The sequence below is a fragment of the Tursiops truncatus genome, chromosome 15 (genome assembly GCF_011762595.2).
Source record: "Tursiops truncatus isolate mTurTru1 chromosome 15, mTurTru1.mat.Y, whole genome shotgun sequence".
NCBI classification, from domain to species: domain Eukaryota; kingdom Metazoa; phylum Chordata; class Mammalia; order Artiodactyla; family Delphinidae; genus Tursiops; species Tursiops truncatus.
Window position 1 is genome coordinate 47,140,896 of NC_047048.1, and position 20,194 is coordinate 47,161,089.

General features: G+C 39.7%; 1 protein-coding gene and 1 pseudogene across 8 annotated transcripts in view; one reads left to right on the forward strand and one right to left on the reverse strand.

The window, feature by feature from the left end:
* The window catches only part of TASP1 (taspase 1), a 239,744-nt gene that overhangs the window by 112,886 nt on the left and 106,664 nt on the right, over positions 1 to 20,194 (forward strand). The window lies entirely within an intron of this gene.
* On the reverse strand, positions 13,778 to 14,622 carry LOC101317864 (replication protein A 32 kDa subunit pseudogene; annotated as a pseudogene).

Genomic DNA, 20,194 nt, shown 5'->3' on the forward strand with positions numbered 1-20,194 from the left:
GATTCTTCCACCTAACAGGCAGCCACAGGTCTTCCTCTGCCCCTCTGTGGGAGATTGTCTAACGAGTCTGTGCTGCAAAGCTCCTGCCCAGGTTCCTTTGTCAGGATGGCACAATGCAGCCTTCCTTGCGAGTCACATGACACAAGAGCCAGTGGGACACCACTGCTGGGCCATTGACATGTGCCCTGTGGTCACTGCTGTCTGGGGGCCCGGATGGGATGGGGAGGCAGGCAGAATCTGTGCTTCTGCTTCCTTTGTAAGAGTATCCATTATTTCTCCTTAGTACTCTCTGTATGTCACAAGCGCTCTTGGTGGCGTAGTCTCTTGATTATCATGAATTAGAGCCCTGTTCTACTCTGGACCCTGGGTGCAGGTCACCTAGGGGTTTGGCTTCCCTTCCAACACTCTCTTCCCTGTTTTTTTAGCAGCTTTCAAGGTGACTCTTCAAGGAACCGTCTGTACTCGAGGTCTATTATTTTTCTTAGTTATTTCCACTCATTGACTCTTAAATATACTTTAGTCAGGCGTCCTCCTCCACCACACTACTGACGTGCTCTTGTCAAGATTAACAATCACCTCCAAAAGCCAGTGTCATCCCTTAGTCCTGTAAGCAGCATTTGACACAGTTGCTTGAATGACTTGCTTCCCCGGAAATACTATTTTTGATCAAACTCAAACTGGTCGTCTTCCTGCTTCACTGGCTGCTGCTTCTCAGTCTCCTTTGTTAATTTTCTCATCTTCTTGACCTCTCAGTGTTGGAGTGCCCTGAGGCCTAGTCCTTGACCTTTTCTTTGTCTTTGAATACCCACTGCCTTGGTGTTCTCATCCAGTCGAGTGGCTAAGTACCATATATATGCTGACACCCACATTTTTATCTCCACCCTGAGCCTCTCCCCCGGAACTCAGTTTTTTAACTGCTTGTTCAAAGCCCCCACCTGTGTATGTAATAGGCAAGATATTGCCCTCTCTGTCCCCACCTGATTCTTCACACAGCAAATGGCACCTCTAGCCTCCCATTGGTTCAGGCCAAAATCTTAGAGTCATGCTTGACCCTCTTTTCTTTTATATCTCACCCAATCCACTCCAGCAACAAACCCTGTCTACTCTCCTCTCTAAATATATTTAAAATCCAATGACTTCTTAGCACATTCACTGCTATCGGCACATTCAATGTGCTGCATCTCTAATCTGGGTTATTGCAGGAGCCCCATAGCTAGTCCCTTGTTTTCTGCTCCCTTTCCCTTTTATTCAGTTCTCAACAACTCTTGAAGGAATATGTTCAAACCTAACTCAAATCACGTGTCATACCTCCTCTTTGAACTGTCCAGCGTGTCCCAATTTACTCAGAAAAGCCGAAGCCCTTACTCAGGGCCTGCAAGGCCTTATACAGGGTGCTGCCCACCTTCCCCTCAGGCTGCAGCTCTTGCTTTTCTTCCCCTGCTCATTCACCTGCTTTGCTATGCTTCAGACATGCCAGGCACACTCCCACCTTAGGGCCTTTGCCTGAGTCCTTCCTTTCCCTTTAACTCTCTACCCTTCATATCTTATGCCCCTGCCCCCACCTCATCAGCTCTTGATTCAGATAATTCAACTTCTCACTGAGATCTTCCTTGACCACCCCATCTTAAACATGTAACTCTTCCCTCAGCCAACATTCCCTATCCCCCTCCCATGTTTTATTTTTTCCCACAGAATGTATCATGTCTAACAATTAATATCTTTTATCTGTTTATTTTATCTTTGTTTTCTACCCCACTCTACTATGAAATTGCTTGAGGATTGGGATTTTCCTCAGCTTTCCTCACTGATGTGTGAATGGTGCTCATCAGATAGAGCCTCTGATGTTTGTTGAATGAATTGATGTGAATGAATATGAACAAATAAATACATTGGGCTGGTGTCTTAGTCAGCTCAGGCAGCTATAACAAAATACCATAGACTGTGTGGCTTAAACAACAGACATTTATTTCTCAAAGTTCTAGAGGCTGGGAAGTCCAAGATCGTGGGCCAGCAGATTCAGTTCCTGGTGAGAGTTTTCCTCCTGGCTTGCAGCTGGCCAGCTTTTTGCTGTGTCATCACATGGTAGGGAGAGAGTGAGGGGGAGAGAGAGAGAGAGAAAGAAAGAGAGGGTTGAGAGACAAACAGACACAGAGGGAGGGAGGGAGAGAGGGAGCACAAGAGGGTGCAAGCTCTGGTCTCTCTTCCTGTTCTTACAAGGACACTAATCCCATCATGGGTGGGGGGGCACCCTCATGACTTCATATAACCCTAATTACCACCCCAAAGACACCACCACCTTGGGGGTTAGGGCTTCAACATAGGGATTTGCTGGGGTGCACAACAATCAATCCATAACAGGTGGAGTGCATTAGGTCAAGCCCAGATGAATCAGGGCTGAGAGGAAGGTAGGTGCAGGGTTGAGAGCAGTGTGTTCTGATGAGAACAGAGGATCCCTGAAGAAGAGGGCTGAGTGCAAAGTGTGCGGATCTTAACTTGGTGTCTTATTGGGTTCTCTCTGGATGGCCTTGACTAAGTATTTAAATTTTCTTTAGTATGAAGTGGGAACCCTTTTGAGGAGGGAGATGCTCATTGTTTTGGAAAATAGATGAAGACAGAGCTTTCGTCTTTGGGGTCAATCTGGAATGATGAGTGGTGATTCAGACAGAGAGGCTAGAGTGGTCAAGGGGTTCAGTACGCTGCTGTTAGTTCTGCTGGGTGGGATCCAGGCTCTTCAGCCCACTCTGCCTCCTTTATATGCCTTCCTAGGCCGTCCTCTTTCTCTCTTACATGGCTGACAGTGTGGCTTCTCAGAAGCTTCTTGTCTTTATGAAACAATAAACTTCATAACCTTTCACACTCGACAAGATTTTTAGAGGGCAGCCATTTAGGCTGAAATCATTTGGGTTTTAATATGTAGGGCTGGGAATGATACTGTGAGAAATCTTTTTATGTGATTTATGACTTCTAGACGTGAGCGTAGATAAAACCCTAATATATTTGTAAACATCATCATCTTAAAAGCACTTGACTCTTTGGACTGATTGGTTAGTGTGGGTGGGGAAGAAATATTGTTCATTTACAGATAACAGAGTAGATAAACTCCCAGCACATTTCCCAAAACTAGTTATGTGAGATGAGGGTTCTATTCTAAGACTGCTGCTTACTCTCATTAAGTCACTTCATATCTGATGAACTATTAATATATTATTTCCTGCTTTTTAGTTAACTAAGGTCACTGATGGTTCTGAATTTTGCTAGGTTATTTCCTAGGAAACCAGTTCAGTGTGACAGCTTTGGTTATCATGTATCTTGGATGTTTTCAATGAGTAGATTTTCCCGATTGTGAAATAACACATGGTTATTGAAAAGAAATTGGAAAATGAAACTGATAATTTTGCTATGCTGTGATAGCGTGTTAATATTTTTTGGTATATTTTTGATAGATAAAACAAAAACGACAATATCATTTAGCTTCTGTTAGTCCTTGTCCCTTTATATTATATAACGAACATTTTTATGATTCGTTATATATTCTTCAAAACATAATTTTAAAGGGTATGAAGGATGTCTTTCCCACATAACACGAGTTCAGGCATTTTGCTTTTATGGAAGAAGACTTGTAACTGCTCTCAAGCTATTTTAGAGGCTCTTATCCTGTGCTCTAGTGTCTGGGTGTGATAAAAAAGACAGTCCTTGTCCTTGAAGCACATGAAATCTATGGCCTTACTCGATGATACAGGGAAGTTTCTTGCCAGTTCAGAAATACATTGAAATACTGGCTGTAATAAAGGCTTGCTGCCCTGAACCAGGCTCTGCTGCATCCTACACCTGAGGGATGTGCCCCACAGTGCCTCCCCAAGGGACCTCAGTGCATCTGGCCAACTGACTCTTGTTGCCGCCATTAGTACCTCTCCCTTCCTGCCACACACCCTCTCTCCAAAGTCCCACCCAAACCCGTTGCTTTTATGCTTAGTACCACCCATCACACTCATATCCCCACCGAAATGTCTCTGGCGCCCCAGGAGAGCTCAGGACATCATGAAGAAAAGTAAGTCTTTCTCTGAAAGATGCTGTAGACTTGGGTTACTGCGGATCAAGTGAGCTCCAAGATGTTCTTTTGATGTTTGTACTTTCTCAGCTTTTTTCTTTTGGCCAGATACTTATTTTGCATTGCTTTGTTGTTGTTTGGTGAAAGAACAGACTTCTAATTTTAAAACCCAAGGTAAAGAAATGGTAGAAACAGAAGCATAAGATCAAGTGATGGGTTAAAATGCCAGCACTCTGATCCTTCATGTAATTCTCCCTTTGATTGTTCTCACTTGAAAGAATGCCTTTTCCTTCCCATTGTCGAGCACTACCTGCTGTCAGTCGGAGAGGGAGGAAGTCGAACAACTTGTCAAAGCCTTTCTGAGCTGCCTTCATATGGTTCGCAGAAACAGAGCTGGGTTTTCATTTCTTCTTTCATTCAACAGGAGTCCCTTTCATGTTTGCAAATTGAAAACGCGTGTTTTTCAGTGTGGAGTGAGACTGTGTGTGCCCTCTGGCACACCTGTTTCTCATTTCCTGACTTGAAAGCATAACCCATCAAAAGGAGCAGAAAAACAATTTCTTTCTGACACGCTGCTTCGTGTTCCTTACTGGACCGAAGGCCTTCGTGGCTTTGCCATCTTCATTCGCTCTGTAGAAGGTTCTCGTTAGAGGCAGAGTTCTCTCAATACCAGCAGCGCCTTTTATAGCACAGGGCTGTTTGGGGTATTATTTTGTTGTGGTGGTGGTGGTATTTTTGCAGCTCAGGAGATTTACTTGAAATAAGATTTATTTTTAAAAATACACAGAAAGGTCTTAAAATTTTTTAAATATTAAATTTAGCTGGGCAGTATATGTTGGAAGTGTCTATGTAAGCTGATAAGTGAACTGATTGGCCGGGAATAGGGCTTGGTGAAGCATACGAATGTTTAAATTCCAGTACACTGTTTAACATAAATCATATATTTCCAACGCATTACTTCAGATTTGTGTGTACTTTAAAGTCCTGCCAGCTTAAATGACTGTGAGGCACAATATGTTGACTTTGAGTTTTGTAAATTGATAATTTGTTGTTATGAAGGTTGTACATGGTATAACTCATCACTTTCTGAAGGTACATAGTGTGTCTGATGTTGCAAGCTGTTATGAAAAAACAGTACTCAGGGAATTCAGGCCTTTGGCTCTCAGATGCTTGAAGCTGGACCTTTGGTTCCTCTTAAGGTTTCCCTGGGCATTTTCACTGTAAGGCACATGGTTGTTCAGACCCAAACTTTGGTTTAGGCTTTCTATTTCTGAGAGTTATTTGGGATAATAATCTCAATGATGTATCTTCGGAAACAGTTTCTCAGGTTCTTTTTCATTAAACACCCATTCTTTTCAAGTTTAGTATGTATGAATCACCTGTTAAAATGCAGAATATGATCCCGTGGGTCTGGGAGTCTGCATTTTTCATAAGCTCCCAAGTGATGCCATTGCTGCAGGTCCATACATCATATTTTAAGTAGCAAAACACCATTTTGATGGGTGAAGTGGTGCTGTCCCCAACTGTGCCTTGCCTATAACATTCACCCCATACAATTTACCAGTCTCTTCTCTCATCGTGTTCTGTTGGATCTAAAGCTAAGGAGATCTGGTATATATTCTTGACCCTAGGTATCCCTGAGAGCTTTAACAGATAGTTAATGAGTGACCATATGGGCTAGCATGGATAGAGACCACTGAGTCAGGATTATGGTGCTGGCAGGAATGATATTAGCTTTCCTGACTCATCTGGGATACACCTAACCCTGATAAAAATTAACCAAGTTCGTGTTGCAAACAGAAGTGGATAAAACAACCTGCTAACTCTAAAATGTACTGATAGAGGGGTTAGAAAGGCAGAATGCTGAATCAAATGTGTTTTATTTTAACCAGCTCTGTCCATGGTGGCTGGTTAATTTGGGCCAAAAGATTTATTGTTGAATCGTGGAGACACTGAAGTGTAAAATGTAGGAGCAGTCAGTTTGCATTTTTATTAGCTTGTTATTGAATACATGTCATGGTTCTCATTAGTGAATCACAGCATGATTGAGCCCATAGTATAACACGTCATGACCAAAGGATACCTTACGTTTTTATTTTCAGAATGTTTTGTTCATATCATGAAAAAGTACATTTACTTGTTTCTTGTATTTGTCTTTGATGAAACAAAAATTTTTAACGAGCATTGGCTAGTAGAAAACATGGATAGTCATTTAAAAAAATATGAGTTAGACAGGAAAGAATTAGAGAGTTCTTTAAAATTCCAGAGTCGTCATTTCAGGTCTGCATGGACCCACGTTGAATGGAAGAGCAGGTACATTCCAGAGGCGGTTTTGGGGTATGGGATATCATGGGCTTGGAAATCAGACTTGGGCTGGAATCATAATGGAGGGAGCAGGTTGGAAGGGTGTGTCCACCTGCTCCCACCAGGACTGGAGCATCTTTCTTTATGGAGGAGAGACATACAGATATGCTAATTATCATTGATGTTATCACTTTGTACCATTGCACCTCCTGTTAGTTGGGATTCAGTGTTGTATGTTTTGTAATACTGAGGAGTTCTGTTTTCCCCATCTATTTCTCTGTATTCTAGCCATAAATGAGAAAGTTTTCCTGGTTCTTCATAATTTCCTGGTAAATTGTATGTGTTATAATCTATCATAATAATCATTATTTACTAATATTGATGATAGAATAATAAGCTTCTGATTGAATTCTGCTAATTTTATTTATTTATTTTTGGGCTGCCTTGGGCCTTTGTTGCTGCACGTGGGCTTTCTCTAGTTGAGGCGAGCGGGGGCTACTCTTTGTTGCGCTGCACGGGCTTCTCATTGCAGTGGTTTCTCTCGTTGCGGAGCATGGGCTCTAGGCACACGGTCTTCAGTAGTTGTGGCTCATGGGCTCTAGAGCACAGGCTCAGTGGTTGTGGCGCACGGGCTTATTTACTCTGCGGCATGTGGGATCTTCCCAGACCAGGGCTCGAACCCGTGTCCCCTGCATTAGCAGGTGGATTCCCTGCACCACCAGGGAAGTCCGAGACATAATATTCTTAATGGAAATATTTTTCATGTATTTGTCTTACATGTCTTCATTCATCTGATTTGTCTTATCAGTTTTGATTTCATTTCATATCTTAGTAGCAATTCCTTCTTTGGAGCCTCTCACATTAGAGTTGTAGCCTGTTTGCATCTGGAATAAGCATTCACACAACAGACTTGAGTTTGTGCACAGCCCTGGGCTTTCCTCAGCACAACTTTTGTAGGTTAAACCCTGCCCTGTCATCAAGTTCACGGATATGTTTCAGAACTCACTATGTGCATTGCACAGGTAAGTTTTATTTTGATCTTCAAGTCTGGGCAACTCTCATTAGCAAGTCCTAGATATCATCATTTACTTCATTTCTTTATATCCGTCTTTGTAATATAAACAATTTAGTGCAATTTCTTGAGGAAAGAGTGCATGTTTCTCTTTCTGCTCCTGTTTAGAATGCCTTCCATCCTTATGACACCTGGAAAAGCCTGGCTCATCCTTCAAGGTTGAGCTCAAGTGTCTTTTCTTTTCTTCAGCCTCCCTCCTACCCTCCCTGCTTCCCTTGCCCAGTCCAAAGATTTACTCCCTTCGTGGTCAGTGGTGCCATGAGGTAGCGCATGTACCATTTATGGTTGTTCCCCTTTATAAAGCCTGAGAGCTCCTTGAGGAAGAAGCTGGTGCCTTAAAGATATGGTTGGTACTCAATAAATGTCTGTTGACTTGAACTCAGTAACCCTTTGCATATTTTGAAGAACTGTCAAACAGATTCTGATTGGCAAAATGACTTAATTGTTCCACGTTGGAAAACCAGGGCTAGTGCTCCTGCTTGTTTAAGAGCTTTAGGTATTCATGCTGAGAGCTCTGCTCTAAAGAGAAGGGTGGTTTAATTTTAGTTTAGTTTAGTTTTGATAAAATCCATTGAAGTTTTCACACGCTTCCATGATTTTGGTAATTAGAGTACTTTGAGCTCTAGGTAACAGAAATCACTACCCAAACTGGCTCAACAACAAGGAGTGCAGTGGTTTCACAAAGGAGGAGGTTCCAAGGTAGGTGGACTGCAAGGTTCGTTGGTTCAAGGCTACATTGCTGACGTCAAGTATCCAGTTCTCCATGTCCCTTGCTTGCTATGCTGTCATCATTGCTGGCCTCTTCTTCAGGCTGATGGCAGAATGGCTATTGCATTGCCAGAAAAACTCATCACATGAAATCTCTCGAGGAAGGAAAAACAATCTCTTTGTGTAACTCTCTTCTAGGAGTGAGGGACACTTCTCAGACGCTCCCCAGCTGACTTTTTGCATTTTGTTGATTGACTAATGTTGGGTCACATGCCCATTCCTGAGCTACTCACTGACAAAGGGGATTACCCATGAACCAGTCATGAGCACAGAACATGCCCTTAGGTAGGTCATGTTCATGACTGTGGGCAGGGGTGGGGGTGGAAAGCAGAACAAGATCAGGATTCTCTTAGGACCGGAGAAGGAAATAAATGCTGTGTGAGTGACCACCAGTATCCAGCTAAACTGATCACTTGTTGAGCATTTACTATGGTCAGGCACTGTGCTAAGTACTTTTTACATAATGATTCTCATTTTCAAATGAGAAAACTGAGGTTTAGAAAAGTCAAGCAGTGCCTGAGTGCCGAAAGAATCTAAACAGTCTTCACTCAATGACAGTAGAGAAATGTGAAGAAGTAGAGGGGCCAAATAGAAATGTAATCAGCTGTTGTTGTACTAGAAATGGTATAGGTAGGTATCTAGAGAGTTAAAAACATGTAGTTATCATTTAAATCTGTCCTTACCAAAGCTATGCCTCTTGCCATTATTTTTGGCTAACAGAAAGCTGGCTGTGGAAAATGGATGTTTTTGTTTTGAAAAATCAAATGCAGTAGATTAAAAAAAAACACCATGCCACCACAAAGTTTGTTTATATCTTCATTTCACTCAAATTGAATAGATGAAATGGGATCTGGCTGTTTTCATATTGTTTATGTTCTGCTTTGCTTCTTGGTTCTGGGACAGGATTCCTGGTTCTGCTTGAATCTGGGTGCCTCTCAAGTATCATTTGCAAGATTATTGTGGAAATTAATAAAGAGAAAGTATTTCTGTTCAGTAAGCATTGTAATCGTCCTACTATGACATAAAACAATGCTATTTTATTGGCATCATAAAATACCTCTCAAATGTGTGTTCTTGGAACCTCAGTCTACTTTGTTGTTCTTTTTTAGTTCAGAGGGAAGGAAAGTGATTTACATAAGTAATCACTGTAATATTTTATTTATTTTTATAAATTTATTTATTTTATTTTATTTAGTTTTGGCTGCGTTGGGTCTTCATTGCTGTGCTCAGGTTTTCTCTAGTTGCAGAGAGCCGGGGCTACTCTTCATTGCAGTGCACGGGCTTCTCATTGCGGTGGCTTCTCTTGTTGTGGAGCATGGGCTCTAGGCGCACGGGCTTCAGTAGTTGCAGCACACGGGCTCTGTAGTTGTGGTGCACAGGCTTAGCTGCTCCGTGGCATGTGGGATCTTCCTGGACCAGGGATCAAACCCATGTCCTCTGCATTGGCAGGTGGATTCTTAACCACTGTGCCACCAGGGAAGTCTCTACCACTGTAATATTTTAAATGAGGGGTCATGTGAGGGTCTTACTTCTTTTCATCTCATTAAATATAAGGGCAAAGTTAGATGCTTGATCTGTGTTTCATTTATGTGTAATAAAAGGACCTATGTAAATAAAGTACATGAAATCAAAGTAAAGTTGTTTTTACTCAATGAAGCTATTACATAAATGTCGTGTGTGTGTGTGTGTGTGTGTGTGTGTGTGTGTGTGTGTGTGTGGACAGGAATTGCACAGAGGGCTGGGGAGTGATGTATCCTCTGATGGATAGCTGCTGATTTTTGTTTCAGCCATCATATTGCAAAATATTAGGTTCTTAGGTGAGGTTACTCAGTCTGAACTAGCAGTGTGTAGCTGTTTAGCTACCTATTGCTGTTAAACAAATCACCCCCAAACTCTGTGACTTAGAAGAATAACGCTTTTCTTATTTCTTATGATTATATGTGTTAACTGGTTCTCAAGTGGATGGTTCTTTTGCTGGTTATGCTTGGGGATTCTCATGTGGCTGCGTTCAGATAGTGGTTTAACCAGGTGTTTGGTGGGCACAGCCAGAAGGTTGGACTCAGCTGGTTTGCTGGGGTGTTTTGACCTTGCTGGCTACCCATGTAGTATCAGGGCTAATCCTGCTCTAATGTGGCCTCTCCCTCAAGGCAGCTGGATTCTTACATGGTCACTCAGGACACTCAAAGTACAAAAGCAACAGCTATCAAGCCTCTTTAGGGTTTAGGCCTGGGACTGGCATTGCGTTAGGTAAAGTGAATCACAGGGTCAATCCAGATTCATCGTGGGAGGGGATTACATATGAGTGTGAATACTGGGCAGCTTTGTTCATTGGGAGCCATCTTTAAGACTAACTACCTTAATAACTGTTTTTTTGGAGTAATCATTCTCTTTGAGAACCTAAAAGCTGTGGACTCTCTCCCTAGAAACATGCATGTGAACACAGTTATCTGCGTAAGTGTACACACAATTCTAGAAAAATTTCATGGAGTTCCTAGCTGGACAATCCATGATTGTCCAGGTAAGTACCCCCGGTTTAACTTACGCAGTTTAGGAATTTACGAACTCTTAAGGTAGCAATTTAAATAGTAACTTAATTATTTTAAAATAGCTGCATAAAATTCTATTCTATGGTTGTTTTAGTCTCTTAGAATGACCAGTGGGTTATTTCCTGGTGTTTTTTTTTTTTCTGTTCTAAAAACAGTGATTTTCTTGTACATAGCTTTTGTATACCATAACTTCCTAGAAATATACTTTATGACTCAAAAGGAATGGCCATTTTTAAGGATTTTGGTGGATATCAATGAATTGTATCGTTTTTTTCTTATTAAGAAATAAGTTTTTAAAATTTGCATTATTGGATACATATAAAATAATGTACTATATATGTAAGTTATGAAACAAAACGAAATCAAATTCCTTGAACTTATCATTAGCTTAAAAATGAACACAAGTAATAGTACTGTATCCTCTTCTATTCTTTCCCAAACCCCTGCATCTTCTCCGGAGATAACTACAATCCTGAATTTTGTGTATCTTTTTTTTTTTGCTTAAAAAAAGTTTAATCAGATATGTGTGTATCTCAAAACAGTATATTGTTTAGTTTTATGATTTTTTATTGAGCCGTAGGAACATGGTATTATATGGTCCTCTGTGATTTACTTCTTTCACTAAATATTATGTTTCTGTAGTATTTGTCCATATAGTTGCTCTGTAAAATTAAAAAAAAAATTTTAACTTTTAATACTTCATTGTGTATTGACAAATTGATACTTTTATTATTACAAAATATTCTTTATCTCTAGTCTTCTTTGTTTTGATGTTTACCTTGCTTAACATTAATATAGTCACACCAGCTTTCTTATGTTTAGTGCTTGTCTGGTATATTATTTTCCACCCATTTTACTTTTAGTCTATCTTGTCTTTATATTAAAGTATGTTTCTTATAAACAAACTGGGTCCCTCCCCTTTTAAAGTTAATGCACATTGATAATCTGAGCCTTTTACATGGACTGTTTAGTCCATTTACACTTAATGTAATTATTGATATGATTGGGCTAAATCTGCCATCTTGCTTTTTGTTTTCTATTTGTTTTTTGTTTCCTTTGTTCCTCTGTTCTTCTTTTCCTGTTTTCCTTTGGGTTATTTTTAATATTTCATTTTATTTTTCTCTATTAACATTTTGTTATACTTTTGTGTATTATGTTTTTTGTGGTTGCTCTAGAGACTACACATGCATCATTAATTTACCACAGTCTGCTTTAGAATAATAATATATTACTTCACAAACAATGTAAGATTCTTTCAACAGTATAAATCCATTATTTCTTTCCCACCCTTTGAGGTCTTGGAATATATTTTAATGTCCATATTATGTTATAAATGCCACAGTATCTCATCATTATTTATTTTTGCTTTAAATAGTCAGTTGTCTTTTAAAGAAATTTACACCCATGTACACACCCAAGTACACACCCACACATGCCTAATAGCTTTAACGTTTTTATAAAAAAAATTTACCCAAGTAATTTCTCTTTTTGGTACTCTTTATTTCTAACATCAGTCTTCTGCTGGTATTATTTTCCTTAGAATGCCCTTTAGTATATTTATAGTTCAGATCTGCTGGTGATGAGTCTTCTCATCTTATTCTATCAGAAATGTCTTTATTTCCCCTTTATTTTTGAAGGATATTTTCTCTGCATAGAGAATTCTATATTGACTGTTTTTTCCTTCAGTAATTAAAAATGTCATTCCATTGTCCTTCTGCTGTTTCTGGTGAGAAGTTTTATGGTTGTCCCCTTGTATGTCTTTTTTTTTCCTGCCTGTTTTTAATATTTTATCTTTGGTTTTCAGCAGTTTGATTATAATGTCCCTAAATCTGTTATTCTTTGTGTTTATCCTTTTTGGGCTGAGCTCCTTGGGTTATTAGGTTGATGTCATTTGCCAAGTTTGGAGGATTCTCAACCATTATATCTTCAGATATTTCTTCTGCCCTGTTCTCTTTTCTACTTCTGGGATTGCCATTGTATGCATTATCCTGTAGATATGGAGAGCTTTGTTCCATTTTTAGTCATTCTTTACCTCTCTATGTTTCAGTTTGGATAATTTATTATGACTATTATTAAGTTCACTGATCCTTTCTTTTGCTATCCTGTTTGCTCTTTTTTTTTTTAAAGCAGTTATAGAACTTTTATTTGCATGTTACACCTCATTAACTTATCTCAGAATTAGCTGAGATGATAAAGTATTAATTATTACAGTGTAAAAAAAGTAACATTTTTACAAGTTACTGCAATAGTAGAACTATTTTATTAAACATATGAATGTACTTATTTTGTACAAAACACATATCTTTCTCTCTGCCCCATGAAGCCACCATTCTAGAACCCCATGCTTATAAAAACACTTTTGGCAGCAATTATGACAAGGTGAAAGAAAGTGCAATTCTGAAAGTAACAACACATAACCAAAGTGGGGAACAAAAACAGGCAGAGGTTAATGGGCTTCGTGGCTAGCTCTCTGCTGACAGGCCCTAGTCCTACTCTTAACAGGAAACAATTCAGGAATAAAAACTCCTGAGTATGCTCAAGATGCTCTTGGTAGCATCCCTCTTCCAATTCCATTTATCCTGATATTGTAACTAACTAATTTGTAACTTCTTTAAGAAATTCCGCCCTGGTTTACATCCCTGTCAGTTGCCCATATCCCTCTGAGCTTCAAAAACACAGAAGAGGGGCTTCCCTGGTGGCACAGTGGTTGAGAGTCCGCCTGCCGATGCAGGGGACACGGGTTCGTGCCCTGGTCCGGGAGGATCCCACATGCCGCGGAGCGGCTAGGCCTGTGAGCCGTGGCCGCAGAGCCTGTGCGTCCAGAGCCTGTGCTCCGCAACGGGAGAGGGCACAACAGTGAGAGGCCCACGTACCACAAAAAACAAAAACAAAAACACGGAAGAGTAGTAAGTTTCAAAAGGATGTCAATTGAAACCTTTTATAGATGAAACCTACTTCCTAGAAGTCAACCTGCCAAATATATGCACAGCTGGAGACGAGAGATTGTGTAAAAAGTCCAGCTGGAAAATATCTCAGGTACCCAATTAGATCCAGTCATTCTGCGTCTGTGGATTTAAAATGAGCATCATCCACAATAGATGTGTCCCTCGTTGCTTAGAAAATCCACAGCTTGCTTGATTGAGGCTACAGTCATGTGTTGGAGCTGATTCTTGAGATCCTGAAAGTTCAATCCTTCAGGCCTTGGGCAAGCCTTAATCAAATTCAGTACCTGGTTCTGGGCCACAGTGAGGCCATTTGCTGGCATGAAGCTATTCCCACCAAAGTTCCCAGTTTCACCCATTCCTGGATTGCTGATAGGTGCTCTCCCTGCTGAGGGTTGGCTGTTAGACTTGCTCAGCATCATGTGTCCATTGACTACTTCCAGTATATGTGTGGTGAACTCATTCATATCCTTCAGGGGCATGATCTTAAAGGCTACCAGGCTTTTCTTGTTCTGAAAAGATCTCAGATGACCAGCCACTTTCACATATGTTTCTGGAGGAACCACAGTGTTTTCACTGCTGGCATCACCTGTGTCAACCCACTGGTGAACATCCATGGGTGCAGCCGTCATGTCATCTGTTTTGTAAACAATGTTGGTTGCAGCCTTCTCTGCATTTCTGATTATCCCCACAATAGTGACCTGTGAAATCTCAACATTTCCAATTTTGAACACTTCATCAACCAGAGTAGCAGAAAGCAGCTGAGATATGGTACCGGGTACAATATGCTGAGCTCGGGCTCTAGATTTCTTTTCAGCCTGGGAAGGTGTCAGTGATCCAGAGCCCCCAGGGAACTGTGTGTAGCCTCCGGCTCCCCCAAAAGAGGAACTGCTATAGCTTTCAAATCCACTGGTCCACATCTTCGTCACGATTCCCTCAGGAAAGAGTTCCAGAAGGTTCCGGCCTGGTGGGTTCCCCTAACCGCCTCCTCCTATTTGCTCTTAAGCCCATTGAATGCATTTTCATTTTGGATACTATATTTTTTATATAAAGTGTTTCTATTTGGTTCATATTTGAAGATTGTCTTGCTGAGATTTCCCATATTTTTATGAAAATTTCCACCTTTTCCATTAGATAGTTACATAAAATAATTATTTTAGTTAGTTTAAGGTTTGTGTCTGATAATTCCAGCATCTGGGCCATTAGTGGTCTGCTTCTGTTCACTGTTCCTTCTCTTGTTTATAGGGCATGTTTTTGGCTTTTTCATTTATCTCATAATTATTGATTGTATGCTAAAGATTATGTTTGGAATACAGACAAGACTGAAGAAAATATTTGCCACTAAAAAGGGACACACTTCTTTTTACATACATCTGCAGTGTTATTTGTAATTGAGTTGGGGCTGGGTATTCTTGCAGCAGTGGATACAATTCACTCCTGGCTTTCGATATTTCAATGCTAGTATTAGGATTTACCATTAGGCAGAGCTTGGGATCTGAATACCAGCAAAACTCCTGATATCTCTTTATGTTATTTATTGTTCACCTGTCAGCTTTTGGAATCACGGGGAAGCTTCTCTCTTTCTCTCCTTCTCCCTCTCCCTCCCCCTTTCCCTATCCCTCCTTTATCTTTCTTTCTTTTTTTTACTGCTTTGCCTTGGGTGATAGCTCTATGCATCCAGGTAGGCAAGGAGGCTGTCTTTTAGCTTTCCTGTTCTGTTCCCAGCCTTCAGCAGCTTCTACTTTACACTTACGGAGGACCTGTGTGCCTGAGGGTGTGGATATCTTTCAGCTCCCCAGCCCTGCCCCAGGAAGCCCTGCTCTTGGTGAGGACCTACAGGAAGGAGTCAATGAGTGAAATCAGATTTGCTCAGTGAATGGGGCTTCTCTGGATTCTAATTCATCCTGTCAGCACCTGTGGTCATTTAAAGTTTGTTAAATGACTAGTTCAGCTAGTTTCTCCTTAACCTTGTCTGTAGCATTTCTCCTTTCCCCACTGCCTTCTGGGTGATAAAAAAGCCATTGGCCTCTTCTGTCATAGGAAAGGCTTGTCCCTTTTGGGAATTTAGTTCTTTGAGGTATTTTTGCATCGTTATCTCTCTGAGTTTTTAAAAAACTGTAGTGTTGTAGCTTAACTGGCTTATTGGTTCTCATTGTTAGCGTGGCTCTTGTTGGCTTTTGTTGTTAGGGTGGGGGTGATAGACTCTTGTAGATTTCTTCATCTTAACTAGAAGTGGAAATACAAGTGATCAGTTTTGGTGGCTTGCAAGACATGGTAAAGAGTCTGGAACCTTTTTATTCTTTTGGCTGGTAAAATTGTTCCTTCTCTTGTCAATGGAAGCCACTTTAAGCTGGCTTCTGTGGTCTTTGCCATGACGATCTTTGATAGCTTCCTTGCTTTTCAGTAGAACAAGATGCCTCAGGCTCCTCTTGGTCACTTCTTTAGCCAGACTCAGAACCAGTCATTTTCCCAAGGATCCCTATTTCTTTTTAACAGGAAATGGTATGATTCTAATATGATAACCTAATTTTATTATTTTCACTGTAATTTCCATGTTAGCCTCTGGGTAATGATATTGTCACTGTTGCTTTCTCATATGGAGTTCATGGTCTCAGCAGTAAATATTTTTATTGGAAATCAAAATGAAAGTTTAGCCTACTGGTTTATAACTATATGCTTGTAGATTTTTAAATAAAATGATAGCTGTGTGGGTTCTTAATCTGGGGTTTGTGGACCCTATGGAATCTATGCATGGGTTTTCGTGGAGAATTCTGTGTATTGACTGAAACTGTTTAATTTTAGGCAAAGATATATCTTTTTTTCTCATAACTTTGGGGAAATTAGGAAGCATAATCTTAGGTAATTGAATAAAATTGTAAATAAATTTCTTGGCTAAAATAAAAAGTTAAAAAGTAATACAAGTGTGTGTATTTCCTTCTTTTACTAACACTATTTCTTAATAATAGTGTCAAACGAAAACCTTGAAAAATGCTAAATTTTATATTGTCTATTTATTTGCCTTTTGCTGCATGTCTCATTTGATGTGGTCCACCTGTTTTGCTTTTTCCTTCTTTTACCTGCTTATATGATGGTTATGCTAGTTGGTGGTAGGAAAGCTTTGGGACCATTTCTTTATTCTTATTCCTTAATTTCTACTCTGATCTAGACAAATGAATATGATTACCATTTTCCTTTCCACCTTCAGAACTTTTCTGCCTTTCTTAGATCTCAGAACCACCCTTGATGCTGTGTTGAGTAGAGAAAGGGATAAGCAATGACTGGTGAACAGATTTAACACTTTTTTTCCATCTTATTTCACAAGGCCTCTAAACACTGAATGTTGTTTTTAAATTCTGAGTACAGCTTTGAAACTGATGAAATGATTTATATATTGCCTGTCTTTTGTACAGAGCAATTTCTGAGATGTAACTGAGATGTTACTGAGATGTAACATCAACTCAAACTTCCCTTTTCGGCTTTTAAAGAGGCCCTGGCCATTCAAATCACCCTCATAAATCACTTCTAAACTTTGTCATTAGGAAAATTATTAATTAAATGTTTAATATATTGGTTGGCTTAGTAGTTATAAATTTACAGTATAGTATAACTGTCTTGCTTATGTTCTTTCTGTCTGTGGGCTTCATACTACATATATAATCAATATGTGTGCTGAAATATTTACTTTACATTACATCACATCTACATTATTGTAGATGTTTACAGCTATGTCTTGGCTTTTTTTTTTTAACTCATAAAATGCACATTATGGTTTTGATGCAAAATGAAATCTCCACTTTTAACATTATTCCTTTGGGACTGTTTAGTGATTGTTTTTAGGATGTCATGGTTAAAATTGAGGGCTATCTACAGTCCTAAGTATTGGTATCAGTATTTGTTGTGCTACTTATCTGCAGGTAATTATTACTTTGATCTTTATCATGGATTCAGGTTTTTGAGGCTTTTGAGTTTTCTTTGCTTGTATCTCCTTTATTTGCGTGCTGATATTAGCCTTATTTCTGCAGTGGTGGACTATCTTGAAACAATTATATTAGAGTTACAAAACTTGGATTTTAGACTCTTAGCTCTTCCACTTCACTTTTCTTATTTGTCAAATTGGGATGATAGTACCTTCTTTGCAAGTTACTTGTAGGGCCTTTAAATGATAACATTTGTGAAAACCCCAGGTACACGGTAGTTGATCAGTTAATGGTGAATCAGTGAGTCAGTGACTTTTTCTCTTCCCCCTTAAAAAAGAAATAGATTAAAAAAAGTAATCTAACTATACTATACCATGAATTAACAGCTTTTTAAAAGGGTTTTCTCCTAAGTGGTCAGTTCATTGCAAGCCTCTTAACTAAATTTTACCGAAAGTTATTGAAGTTCCAAAAGTACTTCCAGCTATAAAATTTTGTCCTGAGGAATTTGAAATCATTTAAGCTAAGCCATTTATTTTTTCCAATGAGGAAACTGAGATACGGAGATCTTACGTGACTCATTTCAGGTTCCACAGCTGGAGGTAGTTCCCCTCACCTCCCTGATGGAACAGAAATCCAGATAGAAGCTGTACAGGAGCAGCAACTGAACATGGCTAGCAGCGCTGCTTCTGTGATGGCTGCTGCTCTAATGAAGTTCTCAAGTGGAGAGAAGTCTAATGCTCATACATGTAGTATGATTTCCAGACAAATGCAATAGTAGCAATAGGGGCTCCAGTGTAGCCAAGGAACACCACTCCTGCTGGGGTGATTTTTCTGATTCTTTCTGCTGCCTGGGACCATGTGTCCCTGGTGCCCTGATTAGAGTGTTGTATTTAGATAACTAAATTGAGAAAATTTAGAGCAGAAAGCAAGATCCTATTTCATCATCTGTATTCATGCTCATGAGTATTGGATAAGTTCCCACACTGAGATGTGACTTTGACAAAGAGAGGGGCCCAGGGAAAGAAGAAGTGACTCAAGCTTTGGGGTGGGCACCTCTGTGTTGTTAACCACAGATCTCTGACACTCTGCTGTGACAGATTGGATCAAGGATTTTCACACTCATGTCTTTTTTTTTGAAACTTTTTTGTTGTTTGTATGTCTTAGTTTCTTTGAAATAGATTTCAGTCTATGAAAATATTTGCATTCGCAAAACTGGAATTCTTCCCATTTGTGCAACTTGTTCAGATAAATCTTTTGTGGTTTGGTTATACCTTCTCAATAAAATTGATACTAGTATAATAAATAATAAATATCAAGCATTTAGTGTATTTAGCATATGCCTAGCACTGTGCTCTACATGAGAGATTTTCCTGTTTAATTGTCACCATTCTAGTATATTTTTCTGTATTTTAAATAATTATGAAAGGCTAAAGCACATATCAGTTGCATCCTAGTTTGTAAGAGAGGTCTCTAGGAGATAGTTGTAAAATTGGTTTTTCTATTGGTTATTTATTATTTATTAAAAAAAATCGGAAAAGCCTGAGTTGTTTTTGATAGATTGTTGTAAATATCCAAAGTATGCTGATGGTTACAGGTTAGAGAGAACTGAATACTGGGGAGGCACTAAATGTGTGTTGGGAACCATACCCTTTGGACTAGACTGGATCAGACATCTTCACTACTTATTCCATCTCTTTATAAAGCTCCTTATGTTTTCTTCTTGTATGTAATAGGTTCCAGGTTTGATAGCCATGGGGACACTGTGAAGACTGAAATCACGTGTGTTCTATCACTTTTAAGGCAGCCCTCTCTTTAATTTCACAAGACAGACTTGAAAACCAGAAGTAACCCAACTCCAAAATTGGCAGTAAATCCTCTGACAGGGAAAAGGTGACGTACTGTGTAATAAATTCCTTTGTTGAGAAAGAGATGTTGCAATAGTGGAAACTGAAGTACCAAATGTTTCCTTTTAGATTTGGAAAGGCCTTTCCTCATTACTTATCTGTCCCTGTGGACTTCTAACAGGGGATGTGTTGAAAGATTTTTCAGATGCCCACTCGCCGCAGTGAGAGTGGATGGCAGCGTTTATAAGATGACATAAATACTTGAAGATCATCAGGAAGCCTTGGAGATGTGTAGTGTGCCAGGGGTACTGAATGTGAGCTTTTGTTGCTGCTGATCCTGCTCTGGGATGCAGGCCGCCTGGGAATGTGGGTTATTTCTCTCCTGTGAACGCAGCTTCACTCTCCCTCTCTGGGGGTCTTTGTATCAGAACTGAGGTTAGAGTGGTTTAGAAGAAATAAAGTCTCCAGAAGAAGAGAAAGATCTGTGGGATTAGGATTTATAGTTAAAAATCCTAATCTCATTTTTAGGTCCTCTGGAGGAATTATATCCTAATCCTCTACCATTTAAACAGTCCATTAAAACCCTACATTAAAAACTTGACACATAACGGCCTTTTAATTTTCGTTTTGTAATAATCTGGCTCATGCCCACCACTGCTGCCACCACTAAATGAGATGAATATAAAACAATTAAAAATTATCTTGAGATGCAGTGAAGATATATCTTAAATGTCAGCCAAGAGTTGGTAAGTT